The following is a 20,153-nucleotide window of genomic DNA, read 5'->3' on the forward strand; positions in this document are numbered from 1 at the left end:
TGTTCAGGAGTAGTTTTGGTACATCCCACTGGTTTTGGATTCACCCGCCTGTATGCTAAGAGAGGAGAAATTGCTACTTGATGATTTCCTTTTCCTTAGTACAGACAGGTGAATCCAACTTCCCACCCTTGGCTGCTGGATAGTTGTGCTATAGTCCTCCTGCATGGCTCCTTGTTTCCAGGGGTTACTGGTAAGTGTTATTCCAGTCCCTAAACTAGTATTAATACATTCTTTGTCTGAGCTCAGTTGTTTCTTGTTAGCAGAGTGCTGGAATGGTTAAGTGTTATTAGTCTGCCAGTATTCTCTGCAAAAGCCAACTGTGGACAGGCTGATGTCACTGTAAGAGTATATATACTGTGATATCAGCTTTGCTCCGTCTCCATCTTCTGGTAGAGGTGCATAACCCACTGGTTTTGGATTCACCTATCTATACTAAGGAAAAGGAAATTATCAGGTAAGTAGTTATTTCTCCTTTTTTCTTGTCAGCCGCTAGTTATTCCTCTCCTTCACCACGGATTCTCACAATGACACTTGTGCACCTCCTATCACTAACGTATCTGAAAAAAAAAGTCTTGCTACCCTGTTTTACCATGTTAGCTATTTTTCTTCCATTGCCATCTCTGCTTCCCTGATTACTTCCCCAGCTTCCCTTAGCTTTTCCAGATATTGTTGTCTGTCTTCCTCTTTCTGTGGTCCTTATGTGCACTGCTAGGCAGGCTTGTGGCAGAAAATGCAGAGAATGGGGAGGCACATATGGTGTGAGATGATAGTTTAGGTGGAGTGGTGCACAGTCTTTGAGTATCTTAAAAGCCTGCACCAGGATGTTTAAGTTGGCTCGACAGAGTATCAGGAGTCAGTGCAGGGATTGTCCTTAGCCAGCACCTGATAGCTCTTCTCCCAGCCACTTCAAGTGCTTCCTGCCCCTCCTTCCCTCTAGGCACTCTATCTGCATGCTTCTGGCCCAGTCTCCTGTCATCAGCTATTATAGAATTAAAAAAAAAAAAAGAGCAAACCAAAACTACAAAGTTGAATAGCAACCATCAAAGAAAAGGTGACTGATGTGTTACAAATAGGAAAGTGTTGGAGCCAAAACAAAACAGTTCAGAAACTCCATCACCAAAACTCTAACATCGACAATGTTTCCACAGATGCTGTGTTCTGGGGAAAGAGTAATCGTAAAACAAGACACTTAATTGGTGCTAGTTGAAATCAGATCTGTCAGGTCACTGTGCTAAGTGTAATTCGTGCATCTAAGTGAAGTCCACAAAGTAGTCATAGAAATTTTTTAAATCCTCACAAATGACATCAGAATGCTGAAGCCTTGGTTTGAGCTGACAAATCAGTACTGAAGGCTCAGATGTCAAGTGACAGCACAAAAGCTGACATAAAGAAGAAACCACATCTCCATCTGGCTGAGTATGGTGCATTCAAGGTCCAAAAAAAGATCTGACTGCAAGAATGAAACAGAAAAAAATGTTAAATTTTATGGAGCCCACAGTCCCACAATGTCCCAAGCTGTACAATACATTACAAAAACGGTTTTGAGTCCCATGTGTGTTAAAGACTATAGAAGATAAATCCAGCATTATTGGTTTCAGTTTATAACTCCACTTTCCTAAAAACGCTGTGATGTGCAACACCTTGAATACTGTGTACAATTCTGGTTGCCACACCTCAAAAAAGATATAATTGCGATGGCGAAGGTACAGAGAAGGGCTACCAAAATGATAATTTATTTATTTTATTTAAAAGTGTTTGTATACCGTCTTTACAAACAGTGTTTAATCAAAACGGTTTACATAACTAAATAAAAAACAAATGTAAATAAAGATTTAAATTTAAAAGAACATAAAGATTATCAAATTATAAAAGCTCAATTACAAAAATATATAATAATTAAAATCTAAAACAATGAATAGTTTACATAAAAAATAAATCAATATATAATAATGTTGTGCCCTGTGTGATGGAGAAGTAGTTATGTTATTTAGTGTGATATATGGAAAGCAGATTGAAATAAATGTGTTTTTAGGGATTTTTTGAAGTGTTTGGAGTTGGATATGGATCTTAAAGAGTCTGGTAATGCGTTCCATAAGATTGGTCCAATGACAGAGAATGATCTTTTTCTGGTGATGTCAAGACGGGCCTGTCGTGGTGATGGGATGTCTAAGAGGTTTTTGTCCAGTGATCTTAGATGTCTGGTGGGTTTGTAAATCCGGAGAATGGAACATAAGGTAATTGAATTAGGAGTGTAGATGAGAGAGTGTATAATGGACAGGATCTTGAATTGTATTCTGTATTTAATTGGTAACCAATGTAATGATTGAAGTATCGGAGTGATGTGATTTTTTTATGGAAGAGTTTGTTAAGATACGTGCTGCTGCGTTTTGGATCAGTTGAAGTGAGTGAAGTGTGTTATCTGGGAGACCTATATAAAGAGAATTACAGTAGTCAAGCCCAGAAAAGATGAGTGAGTGAAGTATAGTCCGAAAATCGTGAAAGAAAAGTAGAGGACGAAGCCGTTTCAAGAGTTGAAGCTTATAAAATGAATTTCTGGTAATTGTGGATATGTGTTGTTTTAATGAAAGATCTGAATTAATGGTTATACCTAAATTTTTTGCAGATTTGGAGATGGGGATAGTGATACCGTTAAATACTAATTGAGGGGGGGACCCTATGGATGAATCTGTAATTGATGAGAGGTGGACTATTTCTGTTTTTTTTGGATTTAGTTTTAGTCTATTGTGAGAGAGCCATGTGTCAATAGTCGTGAGGTATTAAGATACTAAGGATAATGTGTGAGTCCAAGAGGACTAAGGGGAATGTAACAGCTCCCCTATGAGGAAAGACTAAAGAGGTTAGGACTTTTCAGCTTGGAGAAGAGACGGCGGAGGGGGGATATGATAGAGGTGTTTAAAATCATGAGAGGTCTAGAACGGGTAGACGTGAATTGGTTATTTACTCTTTCAGATAATAGACTAGGGGGGCACTCCATGAAGTTAGCATGTGGTACATTTAAAACTAATGGGAGAAAGTTCTTTTTCACTCAACGCACAATTAAACTCTGGAATTTGTTGCCAGAGGATGTGGTTAGTGCAGTTAGTATAGCTATGTTTAAAAAAGATTGGATAAGTTCTTGGAGAAGTCCATTACCTTACCTATTAATTAAGTTGAGAGCCACTGCTATTACTAGCAACAGTAACATGGAATAGACTTAGTTTTTGGGTACTTGCCAGGTTCTTATGGCCTGGATTGGCCACTGTTGGAAACAGGATGCTAAGCTTGATGGCCCCTTGGTCTGACCCAGTATGGCATGTTCTTATCTTCTTATGTTCTTATAATCCATAACTCGGCAGATAACATACAAACAAAAATCCCAACCAGAAACATAAGCCTATCAAAATTACATCACTCTAAAAAAAAAAAACCGCAAATCCATTAATTAAAACAAACATGAAAGCTACTAAAAATAAAAATAACATTTCATAAAATTGCTTCTTACAATTGGGGATAGCCATTCTGAGGATTCAAATAGCCAACAAGCTTATAAGGTTCATCAGAAAAGGCAGAATTATTCAGAATGTGAAAGGAGGTTGAATATTTTACCTTCCATTCCCTCCCCCTCTCACCCCTGGGCTAATGCAATAAAACTTGATTGAGGACAAACAATTTCAAGTCTAAGAAATCAAACTGAAATGAGTAACTAGTAGTGCAGTGGTCTGCTGGTGTTTAAGAAAACTCTTGTACTTCGTTATCCAGACAGATGATATCTGGAGTATTTTTCCCCACATATAAATTCCCATGAGGGGATGCAGTCACATATGCAACTCCTGATGAATGGCAAGTATTGGTACGTCTAACAATCGTGTCAGAAAAAGGAATTTAAAAAAATGTTTGAGATGACCCACATTGTGCAATGTCCACATGGCGAATGTCCTCCAACCACTTTAGTCCACCATTTCTCCAAGGACAAGCAGGATGGCAGTCCTCACACATGGGTGACATCATCCAATGGAGTCTGACATGGAAAACTTATGTCAGATTCTAGAACTTTGACTTAGCCTCTCTGAGCATGCTCCAGCATTCAATATACCTCACGTCCATGCGGGGTCCCCGCAGCCATTTCTTTTCCACAGAGCCTGGTGTCTCTCGACTTCTTAAAAGAAGTTTTGGCATGTGGTCACTGTTTTTTCTGATTGTATGGGATCATGCAGTCAGGGCAGGGTTCCCTCGGTTCTCCTCTTATCTTAGCCAGAGTTTTCACTGGTTTTGCTAAGTTTCATTTCTCAGTCGATTACCTCTGGGGCGGTGGTGTGCTCAGCGCCCACCGGCCATCGAAGGCCACCACCATCAGTTTTGGCATTGCGTCCCTTTTCTTTTGCGACAATATGTCCATGTCCGGTTTGAAGCAATGCCCTTGGTGAATGAGGACCATGTCTATCACGTGTTCCCATGATAGATGTGTCCTCTGCATGATGTCCAGAGTTGCAGCAAGTGTGCCCAGATGACCTCAAAAGGGCATAAAGTTTGGCTAAGCAAGATGGATCGACTCTTTGGGCTGGTCAAGACCAACCGATCCATCGGTATTGTCATTGGAAGCATCATCAAAAGATCTCTGAGCCGTACAAGTGACCATTGAGCCTCGACGTTGGTGGCATCAAAGGCTTCCAGGGGATGCCACTTCCAGGTTGAAAACATCAGATTTGTTTTGTTCAGCCTTGGCACCGGGGAAGGATTGATCTGAGCTTCAAGGGAAGCTGAAGAAACATTGGCATTTGTCATCAATTCACTGTGCTGGGCATGGAGATGCACCAGTTTAGCTGTGATGCCTCCAAAGTAACCCCATGGTGAGGAGTGCAAGGTCCCGATGCCCACCATTGATCCTTCTCTTGGTTCTGAAGAGGATTTGATCATGCCTCCTGAATCCGAGCCATTCTTGGCATCAGCAGTCTTTTCTTTGAGGTGCTGGAGAAGGCCATGCAAGGCCTTTGCATTGGGGCATAGACAGTATTGGGTCCGGCACCACCCCTCTTGAGCTATTGATCTAATTCCTACATGCTGTCATTGGAGTGCTACCGACTATCACTGGTCTTTGTACCTGGGGCAGCATTGACTCCCAGTAGGGCATCAGAGCAGCCACCAGCTGATCTGGTGATCATCCTCTGTTCCTTGGGGGAAGAAGATCCCCTGGTGATGGGGTTGGCCTTGGGGGTCCAGGCCACCACAGCCACTCTAGTCTGTTCCCTTATCACAGGCCGGGGACCAAGCACATCAGGACCCATCCCCTGTATATGGCAGTGAGGATGAGGGCCCTTACGACCCCTGGGCGAATGATTCTTCCAATGTTTTGGACCCTGATGCATTGGAATGGCCTCCCCTCAGACCAGTCTCCTCCCTTCATCAGAAGGAAATGTCCCCTGGAAGACCTTTCCATCACACCATGGTCTACCAAGCTAAATTGAATCACTCCATGATGAAAATAATATGCTTGTGTGTATGCTCGCTTACTGTTTGATTTAAGATACCCCCCTTGGGGAAAAAAAAAGGGCTTTTAAATCTGCCTCCTGTGCCAAAAAACTTTGAATGCAAACCACGTCCACCCTTGGCTGAGACACTCATGTCGATGAGCTCAGCAGCCAAAATCTGTGGTCCACTCAGGAATGACTTTGTCAAAACAATTTCCTGGAGCTCCGAGTGATCAGGGTCATGCTGTGGGCTTTCAGAGATCAGCTATCCAACAGAATTGTGCTGATACAGAGTGACAACCAAGTGGCAGTGTGGTATGTTAATAAGCAGCGAGGTACAGGATTGTACCTCCTGTGTCAGGAAGTAGTCCAGATATGGTCATGGGCCTGCTCCTACAGGATGGTGCTCAGGGGCATATATCTGGCCAGAACGGAGAATGCGATTGTGGACAAACTAAGTTGCTCCTTCAGACCTCACGAATGGTCTCTGGATCAAGGGGTTGTGAACTGGATCTTCCACATTTGCAGAAGCCCAGACATGGATCTATTCACAGTGCCTTGGAACAGGAAAGTTCTTTATTTCCGCTCCCTGTACAGTTCACAGTGCAAACCAGCCTCAGATACCATCACCTTCTATTAGGGCGAGGGTCTTCTGTATGTGTATCCTCCAGCTCCACTGGTGGTGAAGACTTTGAAACTTTGTGAGAACAAAGGGACTTTGATCCTCATAGCCTCATCGGCTGAGACAGATTTGGTTTCCACTCCTCCAAGAAATGTCCATCTGGAAACCGATCAGACTGGGGAATTCTCCAGATCTCATCACCCAGGATTGGTGGAGGTTGTGCCATTTCAACCTTCAGGCCCTGTCAGTCACATCCTACAACCACTTGATGTCTCGGATGTGGCTTGGGTCCTTGTAGGTTCCAGAAAGCCTTCCACTAGAAAGTCCTTCAGACTGAAGTGGAGGAGGTTTTCCTTCTGATGTGAACAAAAGGCACTAGATCCTTTCTCCTGCTTGCAACAAAAAAACTGCTCGACTAAAGTCTACACCTTTCGGAAGCTGGTCTGAAGACCAATTCTGTTAGGATTCATCTGAGTGCGATTGGCATATATCACCATGCTGTAGAGAGTATGTACAGCCTATGGTACGTTTTATGTGAGGTCTGCTTCAGTTGAAGCCTCCCCTAAGGCTTTGTGCTGTGTCTCAGTGGTGTTGGCTCAGCTGATAAAAGCTCCTTTTTAGCCACTGTACTTCTGTGACCTGAAGTACCTGACCTGGGAGGTCATATTTTTAGTGGCGGTCACTTCAGCACCTGGAGTCGGTGAGCTCTACACCTTAGTGACTTGCCCACCTTATACCTGGCAAATGTGATTAGAAACATATTAACTACCCTGGAGGTAAATTCTTTAAAGCTCCTCAGATAAGTGCACAGACTGGAGCCTTGCCTTTTAACTTTCAGAAAGACTTAAAACCTGGCTCTTTCACCAAGCCTTCCCTGAACCACCAGACAATTACTAGTTGGCCTTTCATTCCTACCCGGTCTGGCACTCCGTTTCTCAAAGAAAATAAATAAATGGACTCTGAGACTTTCAGGTTAAAGCACCGTTCTTAAGTTTTAACTTGTACACTCTATGGTAAAAATACTTTTACCGGCCTTTCTTCTTTCCAGCTTGTTGCAAGCTTCCAAGTTCTCTCCCCCTGTTGATTGTAACTTTGACTTATTCCTACTTATTGTTATCTTTCGTTTTTACTTGAATTTGTTACTCTAGTTTTTCCCTTTTGTTAATCTGTAAACCGATCCGATATGGTAATTTACTATGAAGGTCGGTATAAAAAAACTGTTAAATAAAAAAAAATAAATTAAATCATAAAAAGTTGTTCTGGTCAGTTTGTTTTCTATATAACAAGGTGATAAAATCTTCAGAGGCTTTTTAAAAGTTTACTTAAGTAATGTAACATTACAACAATCAAATTGAGTTCAGACAATAAAATTCATAAAAGAAAACAATGTTGTCTTCTATATCTTTTCCTCCTGGAACTCTCTCCCAAAAGCAATCATAAACACAAGAAACAGGATCTAAGGCAGGTAATATGTAGAACCTGCAGCCAGTGAACCAGAATGTGCCCCCTCCTTCCAAACATTTCAGTGCTGCATGTGGCTGCTACAGAACAGTCAGTCAACGACTTTTGCAAATGCTCCGGTAATGTCTCCATGTTGCAGGTGGTAGGGGACTGCTGGGTCACACAGGTGGGTTTTTTTTTTTTTCCCAGCCCCTAAGGCAGCAGACCAACAAGCAGAATGCGGCTCTGAAAGCATGCTCTTTTTTTTTTTTTTTAACTTTTCCCACTAAGGATTATGTGCATGCTTGGGAAATTTTTCTAACAAATATGCTTTACAAAATAACTGATTTGCATTAGTACTTTTGAATAGCGCTAAACTACCACCAGCAACTGGATGAGTAGCCTAGTGGTTACAGCAGCGGGCTGCAAGCCAGGGTTCAAATCCTGCTGCTGCTTCTTGTGACCTTGTCAAGTCACTTCACCTTCCATTGCCTCAGGTACAAACTGGACAGGGAAACACTTTGCTTTGAAGTGTCTGAAAGGTGGGGTATGTAGGAATAAATAAATAAATAGTATATGACTCCCCACCCCCAGTGAGGGAAGAAGATTAAAAGGAAAGCATGACTTCACAGAAACTCCTGCTCCTTTTCTACCCTGGGAAGGAATGCAGCATTAAGCAGTGAGACATTATCTGGGCATTTGCAAACCTCACTGACTCTGTTCTGCAGCAGCCGCATGCAGCACAGAAATGTTTGGGAGGAGGGGACTCGTTCTGGTTTGCTGGCTGTAGGTTCTCTGCAAGCCTGCCTTAGATCCTGTAATCTGCTGCATTCAAGATATTTCGCCATCCTTTCCTTTAAATAGTAACTCTATTCATTTACTCTTCACTAGTGGCCTGTAGTTAAAAGCCTCCTTCCCTATTTATTTATTTTTATTTATTTAGCATTCGTTTATATACCGAGGTATAGCAGACATTGCCTTCACTCCGGTTTACATTATAACAAACCAGTTACATTTAAATTCATAACAGTATAACAGAAAATGAATCAGAACAATAACTTAATAAAAGTCAATAAATATATTATACATTAGATATGATTGTATGCAAATCTTGAAGGGGGACGGTTGATACCGAAATGAAATGAGAAAAAGGTTTCTGCAAGTCGGGGCGGATGTCAAAAAGGAGGGGGATTGCTGGCATAAAATGGAACGAGTAGTGGATAAGATAAAAAGATTTATGTTCTGCTGACATTGGGTGAGCATCCATTGTAAGACTGTGAAAGTAGCCAAGCTTTAAGATCTTTTTTAAAAGATTTAAAGTTTTCTTGCAAATTGAGGTGTTGAGGTAGTGAGTTCCATAATTTTGGGCTGACGATAGAGATGGCTCTATTTCTAGTGGAGGATAGTTTGGCTTGTGGTAGTGAAGGAACATCCAGCTGAATTTTATATGTAGATCTTGTTGTACGTGATGATTTATGTAGATGTATAATATTGTCCAGGGCAGTGTAGTCTGCTTTATGAATTGTCTTGTGAGGATTGTGAGGACTTTGTACTCAATTCTTTTTTCACACCAAAGAATAGAAGACCTAAATACAGGATATAGATTATTGCTTGGGATGTGCAAAGTGGCTACAATTTCTTCTAAGCAGACCTCTGGTAAATACAGTGGTGTGTGTACCGGTTGGGCACAGGCTTGTGATTGGTAGGGTGTTTAGCAGCAGTTTTACTTCATGGCAGTTCTTGTTTGCTATTATCCGTCATTGGTAGAGAGCTGATCTTGGCAGCAGTGGTGGTTTCATCTGCTCCTAGCCATGAATTTTTTAATTTTCGTTTTATATCCTGCTTCCCCATATGTGATTTACAGTGACTGGCAGAGAGTGCCCAAATACACATCCCTAGCTTCCAGGCCGATTCAGTAAAGTCTGCGGGAGAGTGGACGAACGCCCGCTCTCCCGGCGCGCGCGATTCAGTATTCAAATGAGGTGGTGCGGTAGAAACGGGGAAAAGGAGGCGCTAGGGACACTAGCGCGTCTATAGCGCCTCCTTTTAGCCCGGAGCGGCGGCTGTCAGCGGGTTTGACAGCAGACGCTCAATTTTGCCGGCATCTGTTCTCGAGCCCGCTGACAACCACGGGCTCGGAAATTGGACGCCGGCAAAATTGAGCGTCCGGTTTTCGGACGCTCAATTTTGTGCACAGAAAAGCAGTTTTTACTGCTTTTCTGTGCACTTTCCCAGTGCTGGAAGAAATTAGCGCCTACCTTTGAGTCGGCGCTAATTTCTGAAAGTAAAACGTGCGGCTTGGCTGTACATTTTACTTTCTGTATCCCGCGCGCATACCTAATAGGGCCATTAACATGCATTTGCATGTTGAGGGCGCTATTAGGTGCCACGGGTTGGAGGTGCGTTTTCCTCCCCTTACTGAATAAGGGGTAAGGGATAACACGCGTCCAATAGCAGGTTAACAGTGCACTCCGACTGCATGGATTTTCTTTTTTTTTTCCCCCATTTAATGCAAGAACATGCTCCGACTTGGCAAGAACCACTTTTCAATGGCAGGGGCAAAACATTTGACAGATTTTTCTTCTGCGTTCTGAAAATGTAAAACAAGTTTCAGCATAGAGAGCCTTTTTTTTTTTTTTTTTTTTTTTAAACCACTGGTATGCAGAATTACAAAATCTATTTACACTAATGGATGATCTTCAAACCTGCAGGTTTCAAAGGTTATATAGATAGTATGTTGTAGCCTTCTTTGACTTTTCAGTACTTTGTGTAGTACTTCAGTGTCAAAATATAAAATTGAAAACTGAATCAGAATTACATTTCTCAAAGCAGTCAAGTTTGTTTCTAATTTCAGAGTAACATTTTTTTTCTTCAAAGTTCAAGTCTGTATTCATGCACTAAATCTTTTACAGTTTTTTTTTTTTTAGCAGGATTTGCGTGGATTGCATTCATATTTAAGTACAAATTGAGGCTGATATAATTGGCTGTTCATTAAAGACTGTATACTGAAATTCAGCGCAGCTTCTTATTGCACGTGCTAAAAAGAAATCAACTTCCAATGCAATAAGCAAATGGTGTACTAACGCAGCACGAGCTAGAAGGAAATGCACAAACCCGAGTTAAAATATGCATTCTGCCTTTTGATTAGGCTGAGAGCACATTTTTAACTGGGGGGGAGGGAGAATGGGAAGATGTCTCTTATAAGCTAGGAAAAAAAATGCCCGGAATACTTCCAGCAGCAGCCCCAAGCCGCTTCTCTCACGTTCCCTCTGTACTGGTGCTCTCTCTCTCCCTCCTCGGGTCCCTGGTGGCACCGCTCTGTGGGTAAAACTGTGTGCTCTGCCCAGCGCACTTTATTACATGGGCCTCCAAGTCAGCTTGAATGTCTTTGGGTACCATTTTTAGTGATGACAACTTTTCTGCAGGAAATGTCCTAATAAAAGGCCTGCTAGCAAGTGTGGTAACCCAGGTAATACTTGCATTGTAAAAACTGGAGAGAGACCAGGAGCAGTGCACTTTTAAATAAGTTTGTATTTGTCCTGCTCATCTGTGTCTTCAAACAATGGCAATAGATATTTTCCCTGGCATGTTTTTAAGTTGTTTTTGTTTTGTTTTGTTTTTCTCTTAAGGGTGTATAAAACTAGAATATAACCAGGCCTGGAAACATCCCAGGCACCTAGAAAATGTGCCTTCTGCTGGTCCAGGCCTGGAAGAGGATTGCTGCAGTGGTCCCAGGCCCAGGACAAGCCACCATTGGTTTGGCAGGCCTGGACTTGGAAGATGGCCATAGCCACTGAGACTGACCTGGGCTGGGAGTGGGTCTCTCTCTGGTGGGCCTGGATCAAAACACAGCCACCACTACGGTTTTGGAGGGTTTGGACCTGCAAGGAGCTACCGCAGCCTAGGGGTTGCTATTCACTTTGATAGAAGAAAGGCTGGAGGAAAAGTGCCAGAGAGGCTAGAGTGGGAGCAAACCAAAACAAGTGCAAAAAAAATGTGTGGGGCGGTTGGGGTGATGGGAGGGGACAGGATATGTGCGGCAGGGGGAATGCACGTAAACTGTCTGCGCTGACGCACATGAAAAGGGGGACAGACTGACCCCATAGTCGGGTGCATAAGGCGTTCCTGCTGTAGGCACTGTACCAAAAAAAAAAGCCTAAGAAGCAAAAAAGGAGAAAAAAACACTCAACAAAGTCTCTTAAACATAGCTACTGGCCAAGGTTTCTAAATGTTTTTCCACCCCTGCTGATTTTCACAGATCTACCAAACACAAATCATTCTCGTCCATAAACATGATCAGCCACACGCAAAAGGAGGGGAGCCACTAGTGTGGAGTGAACATGATACCATCTGGAAGGAAATCGATGTTGCTTCTCTCCTGCAGCGTTAGCCGGCAGTGCTCACGCATTTAAAGACAAGAAAGCTATTTTTGGAGGTAAGTTAACTTCCTCCCGCTTATGTTGTGAGCGTAATCAGCCTTCTTACTGAGGGTAAGAAGTGCCCTGGTTCCCGGAGAGTATGCAGAATGTGGTGCAGGCCTGCTGCTGCAGTGCAACGGAAGTGCTGACTGCAGCCCTGGGGAAAGTTAGTGACACTTTTTACTTAGTATCTCATTGTGATCCTAAGTGCTGATTTTTTTCTAACCCAGGCTTTGAAATACAGTTCTAAATGCATAATTATTGCAAAATAAAGGACAGGAAACAGCTGCAATTTTCTTTCAGAAGATATGGCTGTATTTTTTTTTTTCCCAATCAGGATAGGATAAATTTTTGCAAAGCCAAAATTTTCATTGACCTATGCGCACTGAAATATCATTTTTGCTCCCATGTCTTGAACCATTTTAATTGAAGTCCATATTTTTGCCTGTAAACGAATTTTCCCCAACATTTTTTTGGTTTTGAGACCAATAATGCTAGGTTGAAGCTAGACTTAGTCTTTACTTTAGGTAGCGCTGCTGTTCATATCAAGGCTTATGTCTAAAGAAATCAGCGTGAGCATGCAGGCACCCACATGATGTTGACCAGGACAGCAGGAAGGAAGAAAAGGTAGGAGGGAAGCAGGCTGGCTGGGCGTGAGGACCTAAGGTTGTTGGCTGGCTGTGGAGGGGAGGGAGTGTATGTGTCCAAGACTAGATGCTGGCTGGGAGGTATCTGAGGCTGGTTGCTGACTGGGGATGGGAGGGGATTCAAGAATGGCTAATGTGGATGGGGGAGAGGGATGTCTGAAACTGGATGCTGAAAACTTACTGCAGAGGAGGGAGGGTGGTTCCAAGGCTGGATGCTGGAGACCAGCTGCAGGTGGAGAGAGAAAGATCTGAGACTACAGGCCAGTTGGTTGGGGGGGGGGGGGGGGTCCAAGGCTGTAAGTAGGTAGGAGAGGTTGGCTTGGCAGGAAAGGTCTGAGGTTGAAGGCTGCCTGTGGAGGGTCTGAGATGGCAGGCAGGTTGGGAGGGAGAGGAGCCAGGGTGGAGGATGGCTGGGAGGGCATCTGAGACTGCAGGCTGGCCAGTGAGGTGTCAAGCTGGAGGCTGAGCACTGACTATGGGGAGCTGATTGTGGGAGAGATGTCAAAGCTGGCTGGGGGTAGTTGAGGCTTGCTGGCTGACTGTGAAAAGGGAATGGAGTAGCTGCCTAATGGTTAGAGCAGCAGGCTGCAAACCAAGGAAACAAGAGTCTAACACCCCTTGAGGCTTGCTTTAGTCTATCTGGCTAGTAATGTTATAGACTTTGTAGACTAAAGAAAGCTATTGCTACTCCTGAGTGTAAATAACAGGAATTAGATCTACTTTATGGGATCTGCAATCTGAATTGGCCACTGATGGAAACAGGATGCTGGTCTTGATGGACCTTGGTCTCTCCCAGAATGGCATTTCTTATATTTTTATGGGATAGAGAAGAGGAGAGGAGAATATGTTGTCTCTGTCACTACTCCTGGTCTTGCTCTCTTTTATATCCCCACTTCCTATATAGACTTTCTTTCTCACTCACTCCCAATTCTGAATGCTCTCTCTTACACATATAGCCCTCTCCCCTGTATCCACCTGCTTGCAGTCCTAGATTATCTCTCTTCTCCAGTCTACTCTTTACCATCCCCACCCTTGAACTTGTCCTCTTGTTCTTTCCCCATCCGTAGTCCTCTGGGAATATGGGGGAGGGGGGGAAGGTTAGAAAGAGAGAGACTAGTGGGCCGGGTAAGAGGGAAGCTGCTGCGAACAGGGAAAAGAGAGGAAGTCATTTCAGTTTTGTACTGCATACAAAGTCTGGCTTCTTGGGGTTTCCAGTTCAATATTTGTCTGCACATTTAGTTTTTGGTGAGTTTGTCTGTCTGTTTTGCAAGTATGACCAAGCTGAGGTATTCTGCTAGCATGCAGGGGTCAATAATAGTCTCGTTCATTGTATTTTCCCAACAGTAAGTATACTGGTGTTCTAGGGCCCAATGTAATATTTGCATTTCTGTCTTTTTTCATAAGTAGGATTGTTGATTTTAGAGTCCTATGAGTTAGTGCTGCTATGGTATGGCAGGTTTGCTACATATGTGGTGAGTGTCTTTCTTTTTTCCGGTATTTTGTATTTCACAGAGTACCTGGTAGTGGAGGAAGTTTGTGTTCTGTTACATAGATTCTTGCTCTTGGTTTTCTCTTAACTTCCTCACTGTCTCTTCATTCCTTTATTCTTTTTAAAGCTTATTTTCTGGTCTTACTCTTATTTCTTTATCATTTGTTATTCTTCCTCTATGTATATGCAGCTCCCTCTCCACAGCTCAATTTCTTTTATCTCCTCCCAGTCTTAACTGCTCCTGCCACTTCTGTGTCTCTCCTCGCTTCTTTCTTCCACTGTGATCTCATCTCTTCTTGCAACTATTCTCTTGGTTTACCTTCCCTCTCAGCTCCCTCTTCTCTGTCCACATAGCTCTTTCCCCAGTCCTCTTTACTTCTCTCCTCCTCTTAAGTTCTCTTTACCTAACTACTTGCCCCTCCTCTTCCTCTTATTACAGCCTAAGTCCTCTTTTCCAGTTTGTATTCCCTTTTCCCTTCTATCAGTTAAGAATATGCCATACTGGGTCAGACCAAGGGTCCATCAAGCCCAGCATCCTGTTTCCTACAGTGGCCAATCCAGGCCATAAGAACCTGGGAGGTACCCCAAAATTAAGTCTATTCCATGTTACAGTTGCTAGTAATGGCAGTGGCTATTTTCTAAGTCAACTTAATAGCAGGTAATGGACTTGACCTCCAAGAACTTATCCACTCCTTTTTTTAAACCCAGCTACACTAACTGCACTAACCACATCCCCTGGCAACAAATTCCAGAGTTTAATTGTGCATTGAGTGAAAGAACTTTCTCCGATTAGTTTTAAATGTGCCACATGCTAACTTCATGGAGTGCCCCCTAGTCCTTCTATTATCCGAAAGAATAAATAACCAATTCACATTTACCCGTTCTAGACCTCTCATGATTTTAAACACCTCTATCATATCCCCCCTCAGCCGTCTCTTCTCCAAGCTGAACAGCCCTAACCTCTTCAGCCTTTCCTCATAGGGGAGCTGTTCCATCTCCTTTATCATTTTGGTCGCCCTTCTCTGTACCTTCTCCATCGCAACTATATCTTTTTTGAGATGTGACCACCAGAATTGTACACAGTATTTAAGGTGCAGTCTCACCATGGAGCGATGCAGAGGCATTATGACATTTTCCATTTTTTTCACCATTCCCTTTCTAATTTCCAACATTCTGTTTGCTTTTTTTTGACTGCCGCAGCACACTGAGCTGACTATTTCAATGTAGTATCCACTATGACATCTAAATCTTTCTTGGGTGGGAGCTCCTAATATGGAAACTAACATTGTGTAACTATAGCATGGATTATTTTTCCCTATATGCATCATCTTGCACTTATCCATATTACATTTCATCTGACATTTGGATGCCCAATTTTCCAGTCTCACAAGGTCTTCCTGCAATTTATCACAATCCACTTGTGATTTAACTACTCTGAATAATTTTGTATCATCTGCAAATTTGATTACCTCACTTGTCATATTCCTTTCCAGATCATTTATAAATATATTGAAAAGTAAGGGTCCCAATACAGATCCCTGAGGCACTCCACTGCCCACTCCCCTCCACTGAGATAATTGTCCATTTAATCCTATTCTCTGTTTTCTGTCTTTTAGCCAGTTTGTAATCCATGAAAGGACATCGCCACCTATCCTATGACTTTTTACTTTTCCTAGAAGCCTCTCATGAGGAACCTTGTCATATGCCTTCTGAAAATCCAAATACACTACATCTACCAGTTCACCTTTATCTACGTGTTAACTCCTTCAAAAAAGTAAAGCAGATTTGTGAGGCAAGACTTGCCTTGGGTACAGTCATACTGACTTTGTTCCATTAAACCATGTCTTTCTATATGTTCTGTGATTTTGATATTTAGAACACTTTCCACTATTTTTCCTGGCACTGAAGTCAGGCTAACTGGTCTGTAGTTTCCCGGATCTCCCCTGGAGCCCTTTTTAAATATTGGGTTTATATTAGCCACCCTCCAGTCTTCAGGTACAATGGATGATTTTAATGATAGGTTACAAATTTTAACTAATAGATCTGAAATTTCATTTTTTAGTTCCTTCAGAACCCTGGGGTGTATACCATCCGGTCCAGGTGATTTACTAGTCTTCAATCAGGCCTACCACATCTTCTAGGTTCACCGTGATTTGGTTCAGTCCATCTGAATCATTACCCATGAAAACCTTCTCCGGAACGGGTATCTCCCCAACATCCTCTTCAGTAAACACCGAAGCAAAGAAATTGTTTAATTTTTCTTCGATGGCCTTATCTTTAAGTGCTGCTTTAACCCCTCTCATATAACAGTCCAAATGACTCCATCACAGGCTTTCTGCTTTGGATATATTTTTAAAAGTTTTTACTATGAGTTTTTTTTACCTCTACGGCCAACTTCATTTCAAATTCTCTTTTAGCCTGTCTTATCAGGGTCTTACATTTGACTTGCCAACGCTTTCCCCGTCTCTTAACCCATGTCCCTCTCTCAGCCCTTTCTGCTATTCTCCCTGCCCCTCTCACTTTCTCACAGCCTGTCTGCTCCTCTCCTTTTATATTCTGCTTTTTGGCACTTCAAATCAGATTACATTCAGGTACTGTAGGTATTTCCCTGTCCTCAGAGGGCTCATTAAGTTTTGTACCTCTCCCAGTTCCTCAGCTCCTCTTATCCCAGTCAGAAATCCTTCTTTCAGTTCATCTCCCAGACCTTCACAGCATTATTCTCTCTCCCAGCCAGTCTCCTCATTTATATATAATCTTCAAATCTCTCAGCAGTTCTCTTAGCCCTCTTGTCCTCTCTATAGCTCTTCTGTCCTTCTTTCCCTTTCTCTGTCAGTAAGCCTAGCTGTCCTACTCGGCTGCTGCTGTCTGGTCTCCTTATAGCCCATTGGTCAGACATTCCCCAGCCAGCCAATGAACTGTAGAGGAGGCAGGAGCAATAGCAGGGAGACAAAAGCACTTCCCTTACTGCTGTCAGCTCCCAATCTACAGGAGTGCAATATGGGGGGTGCTAAAGAATGTAACTGCTGTTTTATTCTTATTTAGGTGAAATTCATTCATATTTATTAACTTCATTTCTAAGTATTTGAATTTTAAAACTGAAACATCTTTTTCCATGAATGGCTTTGAATGCACATTTTCCTTCCAGTGGCTTTACATCAAGAATGTGTACTCATGAACTCTGCATTTTTGTTTTTCAAAAGAATCACTGATTCTAGGGAAAAATAAACTAGACTAAATATTTGCTTTTTTGGCGTGACTGTTTTTTTTTTTTTGAGCTGTTAGGGGATTTTTATTTATTTTATTTTTATATACAGACATTCGATTTGAGATATCACATCGGTTTACATTCAGGTACTGTAGGTATTTCCTTATTCCCAGAGGGCTTACAATCTAAGTTTTGTACCTGAGGCAATGGAGGGTAAAGTGACTTGCCCAAGGTCACAAGGAGCGACGGCGAGACTTGAACCCTGGTCTCCTGGTTTGTAGCCGTCTTCATTATAAATGCTTTTCTTTTACTGCTAAATTACAAATTGTTTTTACTCATCCAAAGGTATTTTTCTTTTTAGTAAAATCTTTGAAGAGGTGCTCTAGGCCCTCTGTCAGTCAGTGTCCCTGAAGCTGATGAATTGGCCAAATTTTATAAAATTAAGCATCAGAAACTCTGAACAGTAATAGTTTTGCCATTATGGACTTATTTGTCGCACTGCTAATGTTCTCTGAGGGAAATTTTCCCCTTTTACTCTATCTGAAATTTAACAGTTTTAGTGGCTTTAAAACCTTCCAAATGTGATCTGTCTCTCAATTAGCTTGTTAAAGCATCCCCTTGCAACTTTTTCTCCTTATTTAAAGATGATAATCACTGCCTCACTTAAGGATAAATGTATTCCTACTTGTCTAAAGAAAGCGATGGTGCTATCTAAACTGAAAAAGTCTTTGTTCAATTCAAAGCTGGTTCGCAACTATTGTCCTCTATTGCCAGTCTCTCTTTCCTGATTAAATTGCTGGAAGAAAGTCTTGCAACAACTTCAAGAATTTCTTGATGACCATGTTATTTTGCATCCTAGGGTCTGGAAATCATAGTACCGAAACCCCGCTCTTATCCACGTTAGACTATCTGAGTCTGTGACTCAAAGGAAGAGGTTTTTCTGATGATCTTACTAGATGTCTCGGCAGCCTTTGACACACTAGAGAAGGATATTTTGCTCTTTCGTTTAAAGCAAATAGGCATTGGCCCATTTATTCTTAGCTGGTTTGTGTCATATTTAACGGATAGATATCAACAAATACAAGTTAGGCACTCTACCTCTAAAAGGGTACCATTAGAATCAGGTATCCCACAGGGATCCACACTCTGACTTTTTAATATTTATATATTACTATTAACCAAGCTACTTAGCTCTTTTGGAGGTCAGGTCTCTATTTATATTGATATTCAGCTGCTCTTTTCTATTGCTGCTGGAGCTTCTTCATTCTTGGTTGCTTGCAGGCTGTAAAATCCTAGACCGCACAATCACTCCTTGTAACCTTGGGCAAATCACTTTATCCTCCATTGTTTCAGGTACAAACTTAGATTGTGAGCCCTCTGGGGACAGAGAAATATCTACAGTACCTGAATGTAATCCGCTTTTGAAGTGCCTGGAAAAATTGAATATAAAATCAATTAAATGACGTAAATAAAATCACAAAAATCAAGAAGAACTGGTAAAGTATGTGATATGGTAACACTATATCAAGTAAAATCTCACACAAAAACGTGGGGTATAATCGGACAGGTTTACCCTCATAAGTGAGTGACTGTTCATATACACCGAGCCCGGTGTTTTAAACCATTCAAGCACTTTAAATTTTATGTGCAAGCACTCATTGAATAATCACAGGGTAACCCACATTCTCTTTTTTTATAATTTTTCAATTTTTTTTTTAGAGTCCTTTTTCTACCAAACACGTTGTACAGGTGCCGTACTAGGTTGTATAAACACTTTTCCTTCTGAATATTGACGAAGGTAAATTTCTTTATAAGCATAGATTTCCCACAGCACTTAAATATGGAAAAGTGTACTTATGTTGAACTTTTCCACAAAGTAAGAACAACGGCTCCTCAGCCTTGTTCAGCAATAAAGCCCGACACCGCTGGTGTTTCGAAAAACTTCTTCAGGGGCCTTTTGCCGTACGTTGGCGTTTCCATCCTTAACTCACTTCCAGGCCCCTGAAGAAGTTTTTCGAAACACCAGCGGTGTCGGGCTTTATTGCTGAACAAGGCTGAGGAGCCGTTGTTCTTACTTTGTGGAAAAGTTCAACATAAGTACACTTTTCCATATTTAAGTGCTGTGGGAAATCTATGCTTATAAAGAAATTTACCTTCGTCAATATTCAGAAGGAAAAGTGTTTATACAACCTAGTACGGCACCTGTACAACGTGTTTGGTAGAAAAAGGACTCTAAAAAATTGAAAAATTATAAAAAAAAGAGAATGTGGGTTACCCTGTGATTATTCAATGAGTGCTTGCACATAAAATTTAAAGTGCTTGAATGGTTTAAAACACCGGGCTCGGTGTATATGAACAGTCACTCACTTATGAGGGTAAACCTGTCCGATTATACCCCACGTTTTTGTGTGTGATTTTTCTTGATATATTGTAAATAAAATGTCACAGACTCTTGCTTAACAAGAATAAAACTGAAGCACTGTGGATTAGCCGTTTGTGACTATCAGGGGTCTCAAGCCACGGTTTTCCAGTACTCTGAGGGCAACCTTCTGTAGTCAAACTTGGTGATTTCTAAGATCTGGGGTGTTTTAGCTTCAAGGAGGTGGAGTGTCCCTTTAAATTAGTGGGTTTCCCATTCCTACTGTAATGCTCATTCTAAGTGTAATGGGCCTACATCACACTGAGGCACTAACTTAGTCCCTGGGATATGAACACCATCTATAAATTTATACCTATTCAACCTTTTTGTAACAGCTCTAGTATCTGTCCTTTTAAGCAGCACTGCAGCTAGACTCTCATCCTTTACTGACTCACACAGCCACAGTTTGTTCTTAAAGTTTCTCTTTTATTTGCTGTCTGTTACTTCC

The 20,153-nt window shown here is 41.9% G+C and overlaps 1 protein-coding gene across 9 annotated transcripts in view; it reads left to right on the plus strand.

The window, feature by feature from the left end:
- Nucleotides 1-20,153, plus strand: part of IL6ST (interleukin 6 signal transducer) — a 247,773-nt gene that overhangs the window by 32,084 nt on the left and 195,536 nt on the right. For 5 of the 9 annotated variants that reach the window (XM_029576964.1, XM_029576943.1, XM_029576981.1 and 2 more), the window contains exon 2: nt 11,786-11,962. The exons of 2 other annotated variants lie outside the window; for them this stretch is intronic. The gene's annotated coding sequence lies outside the window, so the exon portion shown is untranslated. Of the gene's footprint in view, nt 1-11,785; nt 11,963-12,472; nt 12,573-20,153 lie in introns of all 9 variants that reach the window. 2 more of the 9 variants (XM_029576954.1, XM_029576992.1) reach the window with 1 other exon arrangement.

This window comes from Rhinatrema bivittatum, chromosome 1, assembly GCF_901001135.1.
Source record: "Rhinatrema bivittatum chromosome 1, aRhiBiv1.1, whole genome shotgun sequence".
NCBI classification, from domain to species: Eukaryota; Metazoa; Chordata; class Amphibia; order Gymnophiona; family Rhinatrematidae; genus Rhinatrema; species Rhinatrema bivittatum.